General features: G+C 33.3%; 1 protein-coding gene across 2 annotated transcripts in view; it reads left to right on the top strand.

Moving 5' to 3' along the window:
* The window catches only part of LOC129234236 (elongation of very long chain fatty acids protein 1-like), a 92,326-nt gene that overhangs the window by 36,344 nt on the left and 37,625 nt on the right, over nucleotides 1-18,357 (top strand). The window contains exon 1 of one of the 2 annotated variants that reach the window (XM_054868175.1): nucleotides 11,623-11,725. The exons of the other annotated variant lie outside the window; for it this stretch is intronic. The gene's annotated coding sequence lies outside the window, so the exon portion shown is untranslated. Of the gene's footprint in view, nucleotides 1-11,622; nucleotides 11,726-18,357 lie in introns of those variants that run through there. 2 annotated transcript variants of the gene reach the window in all.

The following is an 18,357-nucleotide window of genomic DNA, read 5'->3' on the forward strand; positions in this document are numbered from 1 at the left end:
TGGCGGTGTATTTCATGTATTTCTGCCTTAGCCCTGGCTATAGGGCGGTAACTTACTGAATATACTTCAGTGTAGTTTGTCACTCATCCTCTGTTTTTATTATTTACTAGCGGTACCCGCACGGCTTTGCCCGTAGTAGAAAAATTAAAAGGTCTTTTGGTTCGCCTTTATATTTACAAAAAATGTAAGGTGAATTTCTCGCCAATTGGCTTGCCCATGTTACGGTTCCACGTTATGATAACTTGGTAATTTACTCGTCCATCTTATGATAATTTTGCTCGGGAAAATGTTCTTAAAATTGGAATAGCAAAAAAAACAAAATCGAATTTTCAAAAAATCGCTTCGAGGTGCACACCCTCATGCTACAAACTAACTTTGTGCCAAATTTCATGAAAATCGGCAGAACGGTCTAGATGCTATGCGCGTCACAGAGATCCAGACATCCAGAGAGACTTTCAGCTTCATTATTAGTAAAGACAGGAACTAATTTCATATTATTTTAAAAATTTTATTAAACCTCTACTGAAGTTAATCACAGCTAAAAGAAAATCACTCTCGTTTCAAGTCACTTTATAAACAATAATAACGAGCCACATTAATGGGATTTGTGGGCACCATATGTCATGTGGACCTTATTGAGCATACAGGTGGCAACTGGCTAAGAATTCCCTCAATCAAATCAACTTTCAAGCAAATAAAAAAAAGTAAAAAAAGAAATCGGTTCATTCAAGTTCATTCGAAGCTACAATGCCATAAACAGACACGAAGATATATATATATATATATATATATATATATATATATATATATATATATATATATATATATATATATATATATATATATATATATATATATATATATATATATGCACACGTTACCTTATAACTCCCCCGTTTTACTTCGCTGAGGTTGAAAATAAAAATTACTATTCTGCTAATTTCAATAAGTTTTATTTTTTCGCAGTATAAACAAGAGATTTTATAACTACTCGTCGTTAATTTCACCTTTGGCGGGGGGGGGGGGGGGTGTTCTGATATCTGAGAAAACGGCCTCGTATGATATTGGTATTCAGAACTTTAACTGTCAGCACTGATCGAGTGAAAGTTTTCTTGCATTTCCTGGGTTTTGTTTAACCAACACGAACGAAATTGGCTTTACTGTCTAATCAAAGTATTTTACGATCATCTCATAAACTGACCAGCCATTAGGATGGATGGAGCTAGCCATAAACACGTTCTACTGCATTTTGGAGTCGTGTATGGAATATTGCTGTGAATTAAAGCATAAAACGGGAAGGAAAACGTAAAGTGGTTTTCATGATAATATGGTTTGACTGTGATGAAAAAAAAAAAAAAAAACTCCTTTATTTTGATTATTACATGCTAATCTTCAACTTCATGTGCATAAAGTAAAGAATTTCGAGATGAAAAAAAAAGTCTTTGGCTATGAACACGAGCTTTTGCGCTTTGAAGCAAAAAGAGACAGATAGAAGGGTTAGATATTCCTTAAAACAATCGTCAGTGTTTTATATATTTCGAATATAACGAATCTGGTTCGCCTCCGAATTGTTGGCGTCTGTCCTTGGGCGAGTCCACTTCGAAATCGGTCGAAAGCACAAAAGAAGTGAAGGTTGCTACTATCATACGCTGATGAAACAACCTTTTTTCGTGAAGCGCCGTTGGTTGTTGTCAAAAAGAAATAAATGTCAATGGAAGACTAGGTCCAAGCTCTCTCCGATAAGGAGCTCATTAGCCAGAGAAATCAGTTTTTTTTTCCCCAGCATCCTTGGCGGCTACACCCAGAAAAAAGACGAATTTGTTTCGCGTGATGCATTCTGGGTAAAAACTCCGCTTTGACTACAGAAGGATGCAGGAGGAGAAAAATCCACATGTACCCTGCAAATAACCGGAATGTGGTGAAAAGCAAGTTTTTTACCGGGGTCGAAAGTGTCCATGGAAACGGCTCTATTGTGGAAGTCTTGATTTGCTGACCTATCGCGTTTACTTCCCTCTCTATTTTCTGCTAATTTGACTCTATCGCTGACCACCAAGGGCGCCCATATGGGGGGGGGGCAAGTGGGGGCTCAAGCCCCCCCCCCTTTGAAATTAAAACTTCCTTGCTTTTAGTACTTTTTTCTTTGCAAAAATGTAAAAACATTTCTTTCTCCAACAATTAATGAATAAGTTATTAAAAACGACAAATTTTAATAACTCTAATCTGTACGAAATCGGTTTCTATGGGGAAAACATTCCGCTAAACCATGGAAATATATCTGAGCCCCCCCCCCCTTAAAATTTTGCATATATTGCCCTTGCTGACCACCAAAAATGCTGAGGAGCATTGTAAAATGCGTCGTGCTTATGCAAATGAAACCATTAAACAAAGATCGAATGAGCATTAAAGTTTAATACTGTTCAAGTTGTCAGTGATATTTAGTGACCAGTGGTGGCAAACGTGACCTATCTTGTGACAATGAAGAAAGGGACAGGTCTTCGTAGAACTTTACTCGTGGTTATAGAAGATTACTCTCTACTAGAATACTTCCTCTAAAGATACATTGCGATTTCTGTAACATTTTCAACATGTTTGAAGCGATATTTTATAATTTCGTCGTGTGGTTCGATTGTGTAGTCTTTACTAATAATAAAACTGAAAGTCTGTCTGGATCTCTCTCTGTCAGGATGTCTGGATCTGTGTGACGCGCATAGCGCCTAGACCGTGATTTTCATGAAATTTGGCACAAAATTAGTTTGTAACATGGGGGTGTGCACCTCGAAGCGATTTTTCGAAAATTCGATTTTGTTCTTTTTCTATTCCAATTTTAAAAACATTTTCCCCAGCAAAATTATCATAAGATGACAAGATGACGAGTAAATTACCAAGTTATCATAACGTGAAACCGTAACATGGAAAAGCCAATTGGCAAGAAATTCTTCATACATTATTTGTAAATAAAAGGCGAACCAAAAGACCTTTTAATTTTCTACTACGGGCAAAGCCGTGCGGGTGTCACTAGGTTTTTTTTTTTATAAATTAACATCCATACTTAATAATGGTGGCTCATAATAACTCCTATTGCAGTCGTTTGACGAACAGAATGACAGCAGATTCAAAATATCAACTCTTTTCGAAAGATTTTTCACTTGAAGACGTTCGAGACATTGAAGATCCTTATAAAAACAATTACCAATGAAAAAGAATTATGTCGAGATAAGTAGAAGTGAATCATTCTCGGGAAAATGATGCAAATCATATCCGAGATTTTGGATTTTTTTAAAATGAATTTTAAAAATTTCTAATAATTAATTATATATTTTTTAATTGATTCTCTATTTAATATCTATTGTGTAATCAAGTACGAATTGTTTGTACATAAGTAATTTATAAAGAGTTTAACAGCATTTTGCTTCAGAACAAGTAGGAGAATATTGAGTATCCCACTTTCAAATCATTGGGAGGTAATGTATGTGCAACGAAAAGATCCGTCACATTATTCTTTCTTTGTGGTTTTCTAATATATTTATTTGCTATATTTTTTCAACGCAATGCTAATAACTTATTGATTAACCGTTTCTTTGTAACAGGCGAGTAGGATTCTTTGGGAGATTTACTGGGATTTTTCTGAGAGTTATTATTTAACGTTCATTCATTCTTGATGCAAATGTCTTCGGTAAATATCTGTCAAGGTCGCCTGTTTCGCCATAAATTGCACAAAAGTTTGAACTAACGAATATCTCTCTTCCATGGATAACCGTCGCTGAGGGAACTTTTTTTTTTTTATTCGTCCCTCGGCACCCCTACCGAAAACGGCATGGGGGCATTTAATTCAAAATTTTTTTGGCATAAATACTGACCCCTAAAAAAATGCTACGTGCGTGATCTGAAAAAATTCATCTGTCCAAAAGTGGTCTCCTGTGTTTTGGTCTGCTGTGTGTGTTTGCTCAGGGTTGGCAAAAACCCGGGTTTTTTTAAAAAAGCCCATGGACCCAGGGTTTTTTGTGTTTTTTCAAATAAAACCCAAAAAAACCAACTAAAGTTGGGTTTTTAAAAGAAATGTGGGTTTTTTGTCTTTTTTTAGGGAAAATGTGGGTATTATGTGGGTGTTGTAGCATATTGTAGCGTAAGTGTATAGACAAAGTGCAAAAATTGTCTTCGGGTAAAAAAAGCTGGAAAACTAGTTAAAATTCAGCATATTCAGAAGAAAAGTATAAAAGACTACAAAACCCAAGAATGGTGAAGTTTCAGATTTTTTTTAGTTTTCATTATTACCAACAGTTAAGGCAAAGTTACTTCAGAGTGATAAAATATATTGTTCGTTTTTAATTACTACATTTTTTTTTTTTTTTTTTTTTTTTGAATTTTACTTTATTGTATATCATTTTGTTATGCAAAACTACTGTAGAACCTCTAGTAGTTTAAATCAGTTTTTACTGAATTCCAGCTTAATCAAGACATTTCTTTGAATTGAATGTTGCCTGTTTTTCTACTTCTGTGTACAGAGTAAGAAATATTAAACTTTTTCGAAGATAATGAAAATACTGTACATCCTGTTCTGTTTTCTGTTGACCGTTTGAAAAATATGTTAATTTCTAAAAATATACCTTGTGTTTATTCGAGATTTGTGACGTGTTGGTTTGCAGAAAATAATTTACCTGAAAGCCTTTTAACTAGAGTAGTTTCCTCTGTACAATCTATAAATATTGAGAAAATCAGACGAGACAGGACTCAGTCAAGATAATTTGAGTTATTTATTGACCAGTTAAAGAAAAAAGTTAAATATATTTATTTAAAATCTTTGAAGTATTTTTTTAATGCTGTTAAGTGTTAAGAAGTACTATTAAAGTTCAAAATTCATTTTTTGTGTTCATTGTCTGTGATGAAGAACAAATAAAAAGGAAATTTAAATTATGAAAGTATTTAAATTAATTTTTTTTAAAAACTTCTCAGAAAATTTTAAAAAACCCAAAAGTGGGCTAAATAATGGGTTTTTTTTAAATGTTTTTTTTTCAAAAAAACCCATTGGGTCCAACCCAATTGGGTCCAATTCGGCCAACCCTGGTTTGCATGATGTCCAAAAGGTGGTGGTGGTGATGAGAGGAAATTGAATTATTGGCACCGGCGGATTGCCCGATGCTTTCGAGAGGAAAAGTGGTGAATGCCTGGCACCTATCTGCTTCAAAAAATGAAATGATTTCCAGATTTGTGCAAATGTATTGAATAGTGTTCCATCGTTGAAAACAGTGCTCAATCTTTTGGAATTCCCTCGAACGAGGGCTGTAATGTCAACAAAACAACGATCACGGAAAGTGAACTTTGTCTGATTGCTTGATCCGCCTAATACGTTTTTTTTTTTTTTTTTAAAGGGACCATCATAGTGTTTCCACCAGAGAAAATCAATTCGCATTCACTGGATCAAAATTTATGATCCATAAGTCCATTTATATTTCGATTTTCCAAGGATGTTTATAATTTTCTCAGCGATGTGTCAATTTGATAAAAGATAATGTGCAATGTCATGTATAGTCATTAATTTTTCTGAGCTCAGTCAGTATTTTAACATATGGTGTCTTTAAATGAATAATAAACCAGGAGATAATAATGCCTTTTGGTACGTCTTTATTGTATTCGATATTATTCTCCATTTTTCATACAATTTAGTACCATTTAGTAGTTATATATATTTTTACAATATGATTCATGACTACTAAAATGCAATAACGATAAAAATTATCAGTTTTTATTCATTTTACATAAAGTTACAGCAAGAGGTTCCCCGAACTTTAATTTTTGGGAGGGCGAAATTTCTCAATTTACCGAAGAGAACTCCAATTTTCGCAGAATGATGATAATTTTGCCAAATGGAACTTCAAATTTCGCCGAATTATGAAAATTTAGTCAAACATTACTCCAGATTTTTCCAAATCATAATAATTTTGCCGAATCATCAAACAAAATTTGCCATATACGGAAGTTTTGGGTCACTGTGACCCAAAACTGTGATCTCCCGTAGCCTCCCATATGGTTACAACACAACTTGAGTAAGAATTAAAAATTTCGTCTTTATTTTTTTTTTATTTTTTAATTGTTATCAATGTCCCGACTAATTCTATGTTTCTATATCACGCTGTTACTTCCATTTCAAAAATAAAATAAACAACTTCTCATTGAATCTGGTAATATTTTTTAAAAAATGTCTGAATAGCATAAGTTCGGTGCTTAGATCTCGTCACTTCGAACCCTACAGTTGACAAACAAGGTGAATTTAATTCTTTTTTTTTTCCTGACAGAATTTGAACTGTTGAATTCTCACTCAATTGTATCAATTGTTTCAATTGTATCAATGATTATTATTATTTTTTTTTTTTTTTAAATCTTGAAATTGCTGACAGAATACGTTTTAGAATCATTATTTCATTTTATGCTTGTTTTGTAATTGCAACTTTTCTTTAGGATTAAAGGATTTTTTACTGCTCATTTTTTTCATTCTGTTACACAGAGTGGTCAACATATTTTCAAACCCATCATAAATTACTTAGGTACAAGTAATTGATACATTATTATGCACAAATAAAGGGGAATCAATAAAAAATATATATACATGATCAGTAGGTGGAAATTTTTAAAATTGATGAAAAAAATTCAAAAGTGTCGGAGATGTTTAAACTGTTTCTGTGATCTAGTTTCGTATTTTGAGGTTAAAAAGCTCAAAATATTGAACTTCATTTAACAAAAATGAAGTATTGGAATTTCATTTCAAGTAAGTAAAAAAGCATTCGTCGTTGTCATGTAAGTGATGGAAGGAAAGATACCAGGTGTTTTTTTGAGCAATCAGGATTGCTTATTGCTTTCATTTGACTGTTTTTGGCGTCCTATCATTTTATTCGCACCATCACCGTCGCCAGGCTCCTCACGATGCTGCTCCTATAGCGAAAGCCGTCTCCAGGTTGCACCCATGTCCTACACACACGCGCATACATACGCAACTACACACACACATATACACACAAATACATACACGCACATACACCTACACACACATACACAAACACACACACACACAAATACATACAGACACCTACACATGCACACAAACACATACACACACACATACAAACAACTACCCACACATTCATGCCTGCACACAGACACGAAAACATATGCCTACACACACATACACATACCCCCCCCCCCCCACATACATACACACACATTCACACACACAACTACACACACACTTATGCCTGCACACAGACACAAGCACACATGCCTACACACACATACCCCCCACCCCACACACACAAACACACACGCCTACACACTCGTGATTGCGAAAAACGTAATTTGAATTCGAGATGTCAAATTTCAAATTAATTTTTTTATTTATTATTATTATTATTATTATTATTTTTTTAAAGATACAAGGGCTCGAATTGAATCGCACCAAAGATATCGGATACAAATGAAACTTCAGTCAGACCTTTTTAAACACAGATTTATAATGTAAATCGAGGCGGCAAAATGTAGGTAATGCCTCTAAATTGATGTCACACATGGAATTTCTATGCGTAACAACCCAGTGAAGACCTCCACCGCTACAAAATCGATAGAACACAGTTCCAGAGAAGTGCTTCTGATACGGCTTGACAACTGAAAAATCAATATCAAGCAAACGCACGTGTTTTTTCCCTCACATGCTTGCTACACCTGCCTCAGACGGCGGAAACGGTTGACGTACTTTTGACGTTTTTTGCCACTCTTTTTTTTATTTTTATTTTTTTAATGTCATTCTTCTTCGGGCGAATAAATTCACCAGACGCCTCACTGGCTCGTTTTCCATCATTCGGATGTCAGGAACTGCGGCATATTGATTATTTCTAAAGGTCCGAAATGAGAAGGTTGGGGGAATGAGGTTAGTGACTTATAGGCTTCGTAAAAGTTAAGTCTTGACTTATCTGCTGTACAAATGTGCTGACATAATTGGAAAAGCAAGCGAGTACCAGAAAAAAGAGAGAGAGAGGAAAAGTCTGTTGGCGGAAAAGTAATGTTTGAGGCACTTGAGGGAAATGGATTAGGTACTTAGCCAAATGAATTGTTAAGTAGGCTGGGTGGGGGCAAAAGTTGCCATGAAATCTTGTAGCGAACTGACACCACCGATCATTTAAAGAAAAGCAGGGGAGTGTGTTTTCTTTTCTTTTTTTCATTTTGCATGTAATTCTTCTGTGTTTACGAGCGTTTGCAGAAGGTTTAAGGCAGATTTTATTGGTTTTTAGTGGGCAATGACCTTCAAAGACCTTGAACTAGTTTTTGTATTACGTTGCTGTTGTTGCTATCTATTGATAGCTAGGCTGGCAATTTGAAGTAGCGCTGCTTCACTTCCAATTGTACCGTAATTTTGTGAAGTTCGGAAGTCCGACTACTACAGTACACACACGCCATAAGGGCCCGTTTACAGGGTAAGGCAACGATTCACAGCATAACAACACATTCACACAAAGAAAGGACAAGCACAGGAGAGAAATAGTACTAAAAAAATACTATACATCCATGCCCGAACCCGGAACCTCCCTAACGCAGTCAGACTTCTCTGGTATATAGACAAGGCTAGTTTGGGGTAAAGGGGAAGCAGAATTTCAATGTTTCAATTTTAGATCATTTTCTTTCTTTTAGCTGAAATGAGGCATTTTTTTTCATGTACCTACTGTCTGACCACGGATTGTATGGAAAGACAAACATCCGTTTTACAGCCGGAAATGGACAAATCTATTATTTTTAGCGATGTCAGCTTTTGCAGAAGCAGAGTCTCATTCAAATGAGCGGAATACGCACAACAAATTTTTACTTTTCCCCCTCATTCAGATGGATTCGTCTCATCTGAATGTCTGAAAATTCCATACAATCCGTGGTTGGACAGTAATACCACTTTCTGAGAGTAATTGGAAATTAAATACAGTGAAACCTGTATAAGTTGACCTTTTGCGGTGAACTACTTTAGTTGTCAACTTAAACAGGTGGTCAACTTACAGAGGTTGATTTATATAGTAATGGCTAAATCCGTGTCTAATAAAAGTGGTCAACTTAGACAGGTGGTCAACTTCACAGGTTTTGCTGTATTTGACTATGGCTGTTTGTTAGCGAATGAAGTCATGTTATGCTTACTTATACAAGAAAATTCAACCTACTTTGTCTCGCAGGCCAATTTGGGGCCCGCGACAGCAAAAATCATGCTTGAGTATATGTATTACATAAATTTGCAAAACAGATTCTGAAGACATATTGCCAGAATTATGAACTAAAACTGATGTCCAAAAGTGTATTCCACACAAGACAGGTAAACATCTTTTTTAAAAAATAGCAATTGAAAGAGAAATGAGAAAAAAAAATTGCTGAACAAATCGAGTCAAGTGCTTTTCCTACGTCAACAAATTTTTAACTATCAGCCCTTGTTAATGTGTATACCGTATTACTCCGCAATATCCGGCATGACGCAAAAAAGCGAGGTTGACCAGCATGCCGAAAAATTCGAATTATCCGGCATGCCGGATAATTCGAGGCTTATTTTGCAACAAAACAAAAGTAAATTTCAACATTCAGTTCCAATCAGAGAGCAAACCATTGTTACTGCATGATTCGTTCATAATTTTTTCAAACAAATTATTTTTGGCTCCTTTTAGTGAGGTAAGTTTAATTTGTATTTATTGAATAGCTATGGTAAATTCTTTAGCACTGGCTTAGGTATGGTAACTTACTGCTTAAATATTTGCTTACTTACTTTTATTTTAATTTTTATAAAATTATTCGTTATTGAATATTTTTCTTGCTAAAATAACAAATAAATGACATTGTTAGTTCATATTTTCCCAAAATTAAACTGTTTATTAATACTAATAACATATGTACAGAACTTATATTATTTCTTAAGCTAAGCACATATATTTTATTCGTTTATTTTTCCTAACCTCGATTTTTCCGGCATGCCGGAAAGGACCAGGCAAGTGCTATTGAAAATCTGGTGACCCCCAAAGTTTGCGGCATGCCGGATAATGCGGGGTAATACGGTATATGTGAACTTATAACTCAAATTTCGTCCAAATTGTCCCATATGTGACCGAAGAATCATCCTGGAACCTTCTAAAACAATTGATTATCTTCGTTCGGCATTAAGAATAATTCCTGCAAATTTGGAGCCAAATAGTCAAAAATTGGTTAGTAAAAACAAATGGAAACTTCATATTAATGTAATAAAATAAGCATGTAGTATAGGTAACAATAATTCATCGTTAAATAATTTTCATTCCTTTTCTACTTTTTCCATGTTTCAGTTTGAAATTGGTTTCTAAAACAGATAGAAACTTTATATCAAAAAAAAAAAAAAAAAAACCTTACCTTGTAGTGCAGGTAACAACCATTCATTGTTTGTAGTTTTCTTTCCTTTTTCACTTTTTCCATGTTCCATAGCCTGAAATCGGTTTCTAAAAACAGATGAAAACTTCATATTAAAAAGAATAGCTTGTAGTATAGGTAACAACAATTGATTGTTTATAATTTTTCTTCCTTTTTCATTTTTACCATGTTCCAGTCTGAAATTGCTTTCTAAAAACAGATGGAAACATCATATAAAAAAAAATTAGCTTGTGTTATAGGAAAGAACAATTCATAGTTGTAATTTTCTTTCCTTTCTCACTTTTTCCATCTTCCAGTTAGAAATTGGTTTCTAAAAACAAACGGAAACTTCTTATTAAAAAAATAAGCTTCTAGTATAGGTAACAATAATTCATGTTTGCAATTTTCTTTCCTTTTTCATGTTCCGGCTTGAAATTGGTTTTCTAAAAACATATGGAAACTTCATATTAAAAAATAAGCTTGGAGCTTCGGTAACAACAATTCATTGTTTGTATTTTTAATTTTTTTCCGCTTTTTCCATGTTGTGACTAAAAAAAATAAATAAATAAATAAATTTAAACTTATGTGTTCTGAGTTCTGGACCACGTGATTTTTCTTAACATGGGCGCAGCCCTAAGGTAAAAAAGGGTTGAGTGTCCACTGAATTAAAGTATTTCTCTTACATAAAAATATAAACACTGTAAAAGCCCTTATTTTCGTGAGGCTTTACTTTTCGCGATTTTCGCGTGTCCGTCGAAATCGCGAAAATTTAAGTCTCTCGAAATATTTCAACTTCATATTTTTCATGAACTTCTGATTCTTATCATACGAGGTTCACTCTGCTCGCGAAATGACCGGTACCTCCTTTTTTTGGTGAAAATAAATGCTTTTACAGTAAATAGTTTATGTCAAAAAAAAAAAAAAAATTACAATGTTTAGTTTTCTTTTCTTGATACTCTTTTTCTTTCCAACTAGCACGCATAACAATCCTTGTCAATAGATAATTTCCTTAATGTAAAAATAATACAATTGCACAAAGTCTTTCATCTTTGTGGCTATTACTGAGAAATATGTATTTATTTTTCAACACATAAAATAGTTCAAAGTAACAGAGAAGTCTTGCATGAGGAAAATCATTTTTATTTTTACTATGTCAGACATGAAAATTACGACACAAAAGCTTTGAACATAATAATAATAGCACTGTAATTTTTTTTTCTTTTTTCTTTCAGAAAAAAAATATATAAAGTGATATGTTATGAATACCTGCGTCTTGTAACCTATAGTAACCAAAACACTTCCCCTATCTGGAAGAAAAGTCAAAGTTGGATTTCTCTCACAGGTAAAGCATAGTTTTAGTACTTTAGAAATTCTGTAATATGAAGGATGAGATAGGGGAGGGTGGCCCAAAGAGGGTAGGTCGCCTAAACCGGGTAGGCCTTCTTTCACGAAGCAGCAGTGAAGCGGCATGGCGCAAACATGCTTAAAATTTAAAAAAAAAAAGATATATTTCTTGTAAAAAAAAAGAAGTTTTATAACTTGTGATTAGTCGAAGACCATTTTTTTTTTATAATTGTCAACAATATTACGTTATTCTGACACCATCTACCTACAAACTACGATAGTCATTTATAGTTATTGAAATGAAAAACGTGCCTGTGGGCAAAGCGGGTCAGGCAAAGCGGATATAGGATTTAATCATATATTTATTTATAATTTCTTGACTCGTGTGCTGACTTAGATTTTCTATTTCAATAGGATAAGTATAATTTTAAAAAGTTATTTTTTAGGATGCCAGTTAATTTGTCTATTAATTTAATCATTTATTTATTTATGTTTTACAAATAAATGTGCTGACTTTAAATTGGATAAGTACAACTTTTTTATAAATTTTTTTTATAATGGCAGGTAACTAGTTAACTATTTTAATCATTTATAACTTCATATTTGATTGGCAAATGTACCAAATCACAATTAGTTAAGCTTACCCGCTTTGCACTCCTTGTTAGGGCAAAGCGGGTTTTTCACATATTTTTTAAGTTTGATAATAAATAAATATTGGTTTTAAAATAATACAAAAATCACACTTTTTATTTTGAAGTTCAAGAGCCTTGCTAGGAAATAAAACCGAAATTGTTGCAATAAAAATCCAAAAACTGCAATTTTCGAGCGTTGTTCGAAAATCTACCCGCTTTGGGCCCTCATCCCCTAGCGAAAATCTTGATATTGCAATTCAAAAAACTGCTGAAATATCTTAAGATATTTGTTTATTTTATTACTAAACTGACTCAATTGTTATAATTTCAAAAGCTGTCATCCAAATTTCAATTTTGGTATTTCAGGATTTTACACTTTACAGCATTTTTTCTTATTTTCTTCTTCTTTTAAACATATGGCTTGACTGGATATAGTTTGTTTGTTTGCACAAGTTTCACATCTGTTTTGTAGGCGTTGATCTGAAAGAGAGATTTTTTGCGATACTTGATGGCAGGGTTGAGAGAAAATTTTTAGTACAGTTCTAGAATGTGTAAAAAAAGGCATAATAAATAAGTAAGTAAGTAAAATACAACAATAAGAATAATTTATATAAATTAAGAAGTCAAAAAACTAAAGCTGACAAATATTACAGAATATTTAACTCAAATATATAATAGAATAAATTATTAAATAAGAAATAGAAATTATAACTAAAAAAAAGTAAGATGTTGAGTATGGCTCAATTTTCATAAAGTTCTCATATTATATATTGAGGACAATATATTTTTATTTTTATCTCGTAATCGCTAATGCTAATAATAATCATAGCGATCAACAAACCAGTGTTTGAGTTTGGATATCTTAAAAAAGTGTCAGCCAAATAAGTTTAAATCTATAAAACAATCAATTATAATGTGAGTTTCATTTAAAGGCAGTAAAGGAATCCGAACAGTGTAATACAATCAATTTCCAAATACCCTCTTATAATAAAACATTTACAACAAGGCGGTGTGCTAAGAGAGTGAATTAAATACAGTTGACGCCGGTAAAGTGAATCAACCACTTAAATGAATCCAATTGTCAAAAAACAGCAAAATCCAGCTTTATTGAAGTAGCCGCTTTATTGAATCAGCCGCTTTATCTTTACTAATAATAAAACTGAAAGTCGTACTATCCGGATCTCTGTCAGAATCTCTGTGACGCGCATAGCACCTAGACCGTTCAGCCGACTTTCATGAAATTTGGCACAAAGTTAGTTTGTAGCATGTGAGGGGGTGTGCACATCGAAGCGATTTTTCAAAAATTCGATGCGGTTCTTTTTCCATTCCAATTTTAAGAACAAAATTATCATAAGATGGACGAATAAATTACGAAATTATCATAACGTGGAACCGTAACATGGGCACAAGCCAATTGGCGAGATACGAAATTATCATAACGTGGAACCGTAACATGGGTACAAGCCAATTGGCGAGAAAATTCAGCGCACAATATTTGTAAATATACAGGCGAACCAAAAGACCTTTTAATTTTTCTATTACGGGCAAAGCTGTGCGGGTACCACTAGTGTAATCTAAAGTGTTTAGAAGAAACGTGATTCATGTAAGTGGCGGCCGGCTACTGTATTACAAACAACTCATTTCAAATTTTTCCGGGGGATCAGGGCGGGCAAAGGGTACATTATGGTTCTCAAAACCAGGGTGGAGATTGACCCTCATGATACTTAATCCCTCTCAAATGAATTGCTGATGCCAAACGATGATTGCGAAATTCGGCACAATTTTTCTACATCACATTTCAAAGACTTCATATGCTGCTGCATCATTAGATTTTTGTATTACATCAAGAAATACTTCTTTAGATTGTTCACGGATTTCCAACCAAAACTTATTCAAAGCATTAAACTTTTTAAAACTTTATTCATTGGAGAAACCCAAAAGATGTTGAATGCCTTTAGAGATACTCAAGTTTAAAGTGGTAAAAACCTCAAAGGCGAAACGTAAATAACGAAATTCTACCTTGAAAAATACTGAAGTTGACGTTCAAAAGCCTTTGTGTTAAGAAAACATACCCGCTGTTATCCTTGAAATACTTTGTTTGAAGTGTAAAACATCTTCCGTATTTGCTTTTTAATATTCACTAAAGTCCTCTGGTTAGTGCCATTGTCAATCTGTTTAGCGCAATAAGCTCATGGGATGTACCGCGGTTTTTATATTTGAACAGGAGTGAAGTTGAGTTGCACAATGATCTTTAAAACAAACATCCGTTTCTTTTGACGTTTTCTTTGTGTTTTAAATCTCAATCATTTGCTTGCATTCAAAAAACTTGAAAGACAAAAAAAAAAAAAAAAAAAATGGTTTTTCACCATTGTTTCTTCATTCTTTGATTGGTAATCTCCTATTTAGAGCCGCTTTCTATATAGGGGCCTTACTTCTATCAATTGAAGCAACACGTTTAAAACTACTGTCCTTAATTAAGATTAGAATTTAGAGAATAATTGTTCAATAAAAGTTTAAAAACAAGTAAAAAGAATAAAATTTCTAAGAATTTAATTTTGAGCATATTTAACAAATTCATGAAGCGAAATCAAATTAAATAAAAACTTCAGCCAAACATCAAACATAAATTACTTCCAAAAATACTAATAAGGTTTACACCTTATTTTTATTTTTTTGGAATAGAAATTTAAACGATTTGGTTACAAAAACTTCATTTAACTAATAAAAGGATGAGTTTAAAGTAAATGTGAAATAAATTTTAAAAATGCCTATGCCATCAGGTGGCTTCACATAGTGTCATAGCAGCCACATTTCGCACCAAGAGACAACTTTATAAGCAAATAATTTCTATTTATAAAGCAGAGCATTAAAAAAATATATTTTTTTAAAGAAATTTTAATGAAATTCATACGAATGTTACTAATTACTGTGCAAAAAAACATTTCATTATTCTCTCTTTCTTTCTTTTCAACTTGATCTTAATTTTTTTAATCTACTTTTGTAACAGAATCTCAAAAAAAAAAAAAAAAAAAATAAAGAAAAGAAAAGAAAAGAAAGAAAAGAAAACGATAAAAAAAATTCATACATGTAGAGAAACACTTGAGCAACATTATTGTCTAATCAGTTCAACTATCGCAATTTAACTTTAAATGTTAGTGATTACGTTACATTTCCCCTCACCAGTAAGCAACTACTGATAAGGAAACAAAACATCATATCAGCTAAAAAAAGTACTCACTAAGGAAATACTTGCTTTGAAGAAGCATGTACAATGATGTATCCGTCTGGTGGCAAACAGTCAGAACTGTCACAGGTAGAGATGAAAACAGTCGGAAAAAAACCGGAAAATTTCCGAAAAAAACGGAAAAAAAACGTTTTTTTTCCGAAGCAATAAATTTCCACTTCGGAAAAATTGAAAAAAAAAAGAATTTTTTTCAACTTTTCAGGGTTTTAGTTGAAATTTTCAGCAAAAAGTGATTAGAAATTTCTCACGCTTGAATTCTGATGCAATTTCCTCCCCCGTCCCGTTTTATGTTAAAATACTGTCTAACGTTAATGCAAATTGTTGTATGACAATGTAATTTGCATATAGATCAAAAAATGCTTAAAACTTTTCACAAAAAAGCTTAAACCAATAACCTTAGTGAAGAATTGATTTTCCTTCTTCATAAATCAAACAACCATAACTTTAATCACAAAACTATGCTTCTGCTGACTGTGAACCAAATGTACAGAGTGCAGCAAAAAAAAAAAAAAAAAACCCGGGCAAGTAATTTTCCAAGAAACTTTATTAAAAATAAATAAACTAACAAAACACAAAAAATAATAATATGAGAAGACCTTTATCAATCATTAAATTTAATTGGTTTCAAACTAGCAGCCTTTTTCAGTAATACTGAGATGCAACTGCTTATTGAAATTTTCATTCAAGGGCGGCAAGTCCTTTATATCTATCTTATTCCCTATAAAGCAATTGGTTAAGAGAATTCAATTTTATGATGGGATTGAGGTCAAGCGAGTAGATCGTCCACTCAAAAGATGATATATTGTCAAAAACAATGCGCTTTGCACCACTCTTGTCTTTTTGGCCATATGAATCGGTGTGGAGTTAAAGGAAATTGTTCAGTTTCTACAATGCTCTTAGACCCACAGAAGTACAATAACTTCTAAAATGTCCTGTGGTTCACTTTTTGATTCATTTTACGGCCCTCATCCACGAAAAACTAGGATTTTTTATCGCTTGTCCTGATTCCATCTCAGACCAAGCCTGACTTCGGATTTTGGCGATATCTAACGTTTTCTAAGGTGCTTGGAGTGTCTACTAAGGGCGCCCATATGCAAAATTTTAAGGGGGGGGCGCTCTGATACTTTCCTCATGGTTTAGCAGGATATTTTCCCCATGGAAACCGACTTTAGTACAGATAAGAGCTAATAAAATTTAGCATTTTTGATAACTAATTCATTAATGACTGGAGAAAAAAGTTTTTACATTTTTACAGAGAAAAAAGTATTAAAAGGAAGAGGAAGCTCTCATTTCCAAAAGGGGGGCTGAGCCCCCACTTTCCCCCCTCTATGGGAGCCTATGGTGTCTACAGACCAAATCCTATGATACTGAGGGATATGAATCGGTTGAACGGTAAATCAGTGAAAGGTATATCTTCCAGCGTGGACTTGCGACCCGTTTCAAACGTTTCTGGCAGCTTTAGAGCCATACGAAGGCCTGAATTTTTGGAATTTGCAAAACTTCTGTTTGAGCTATTTTTTTCCCTTAGTCGCACTTATCGGTCACAAATTCCCACAAACGACTGCTCTCGTAGAAACCCGAGGATTTCATTGAACTCACTTTTGGATGACCTGACGATTAGCTGAAATGTTCACTGTTCGTTCTTGTACACTTTCCGGACATCGACTATCATTTCCAAGTCACTTGAAACGGTATGCCGTTTCAAATACTGTTAATCGAGGCACAACAAGCAAACGAACTGTCGTTCTACTTGGTTAAACAATTTAAAATAGCAGGTATTTCGATTAAAATCATAAGAAAACCAAAAAACAATACATAAACTAGGTAATATATTGTAAATTATTTCCTAATAAAGTGAGAAGCAAAAATAAATTAGGTACTCATTAAAATGAATTTATCTTTCTTCCATTCGATGTTACAATTTTTGTAGGATATTTTTTTTTTACCGCACCCTGTATACTGCCGTGCTAAGCAAAAAAGGGGACTTGGCAGTTGGGCTCAAGCTGAGATATTGTATTTCAAACTGTGGCTCTTCCATATATTTGATTCAGATGTCTTTTTTTTGTTTAAAAGAATTTTTCAAAATAATCGCTCTTGATCAAATGACCCTAAAACATTTTATTTATTAAGTAAAATACGAAACAGAGAACAAATCGGTTATAATAACTCAAATTTGTTCAAAGGGGCTGGTAAGACTACTTTTACTACTGTGCTTAGCACGGCCATATGAATAAACTTAAACTCCACTTCAATTTTGGTTCAGCTTAAGAAAAACCAATTTAGTTTTGATTTGGACTTAGACTGAATTGGAAAAAATCAAAACTCAATAGCTTTCATTTTCAGACAGTAACATTATATTATTTTTCTTCCAAAAATATATGTATCAATCATGTTTGAAAGTCGAAAATTTCAGAAGTTTCAAGGACAATCTAAAATAGAAAATGTAATTGTTATGATTAGATGCACATTACCCAATATTATTGGTTGAGTGACGACTTGACTTATTTCTGGGTTTGACCATGAAAGTCATGGTCCCTCTACACAGTTCTAAAACAAAAAGGTTTTTTCTTCCAATTAATCTTACCTTTGTGTATTTCTGTCAAGCAGAAAAAGAAGATGTGTGGATAGCATATATTTTTTAATGCTTAACACTTTATATGTTACAAGAAACACAGAGCTATTAAGAAACCCAAATTTTATTCATAAAAATATCAAATTTTCCATTTTTTCCCGAAAGAAACCGGTAAAAAACCG

This window comes from Uloborus diversus, chromosome 1 (genome assembly GCF_026930045.1).
Source record: "Uloborus diversus isolate 005 chromosome 1, Udiv.v.3.1, whole genome shotgun sequence".
Taxonomy (NCBI): domain Eukaryota; kingdom Metazoa; phylum Arthropoda; class Arachnida; order Araneae; family Uloboridae; genus Uloborus; species Uloborus diversus.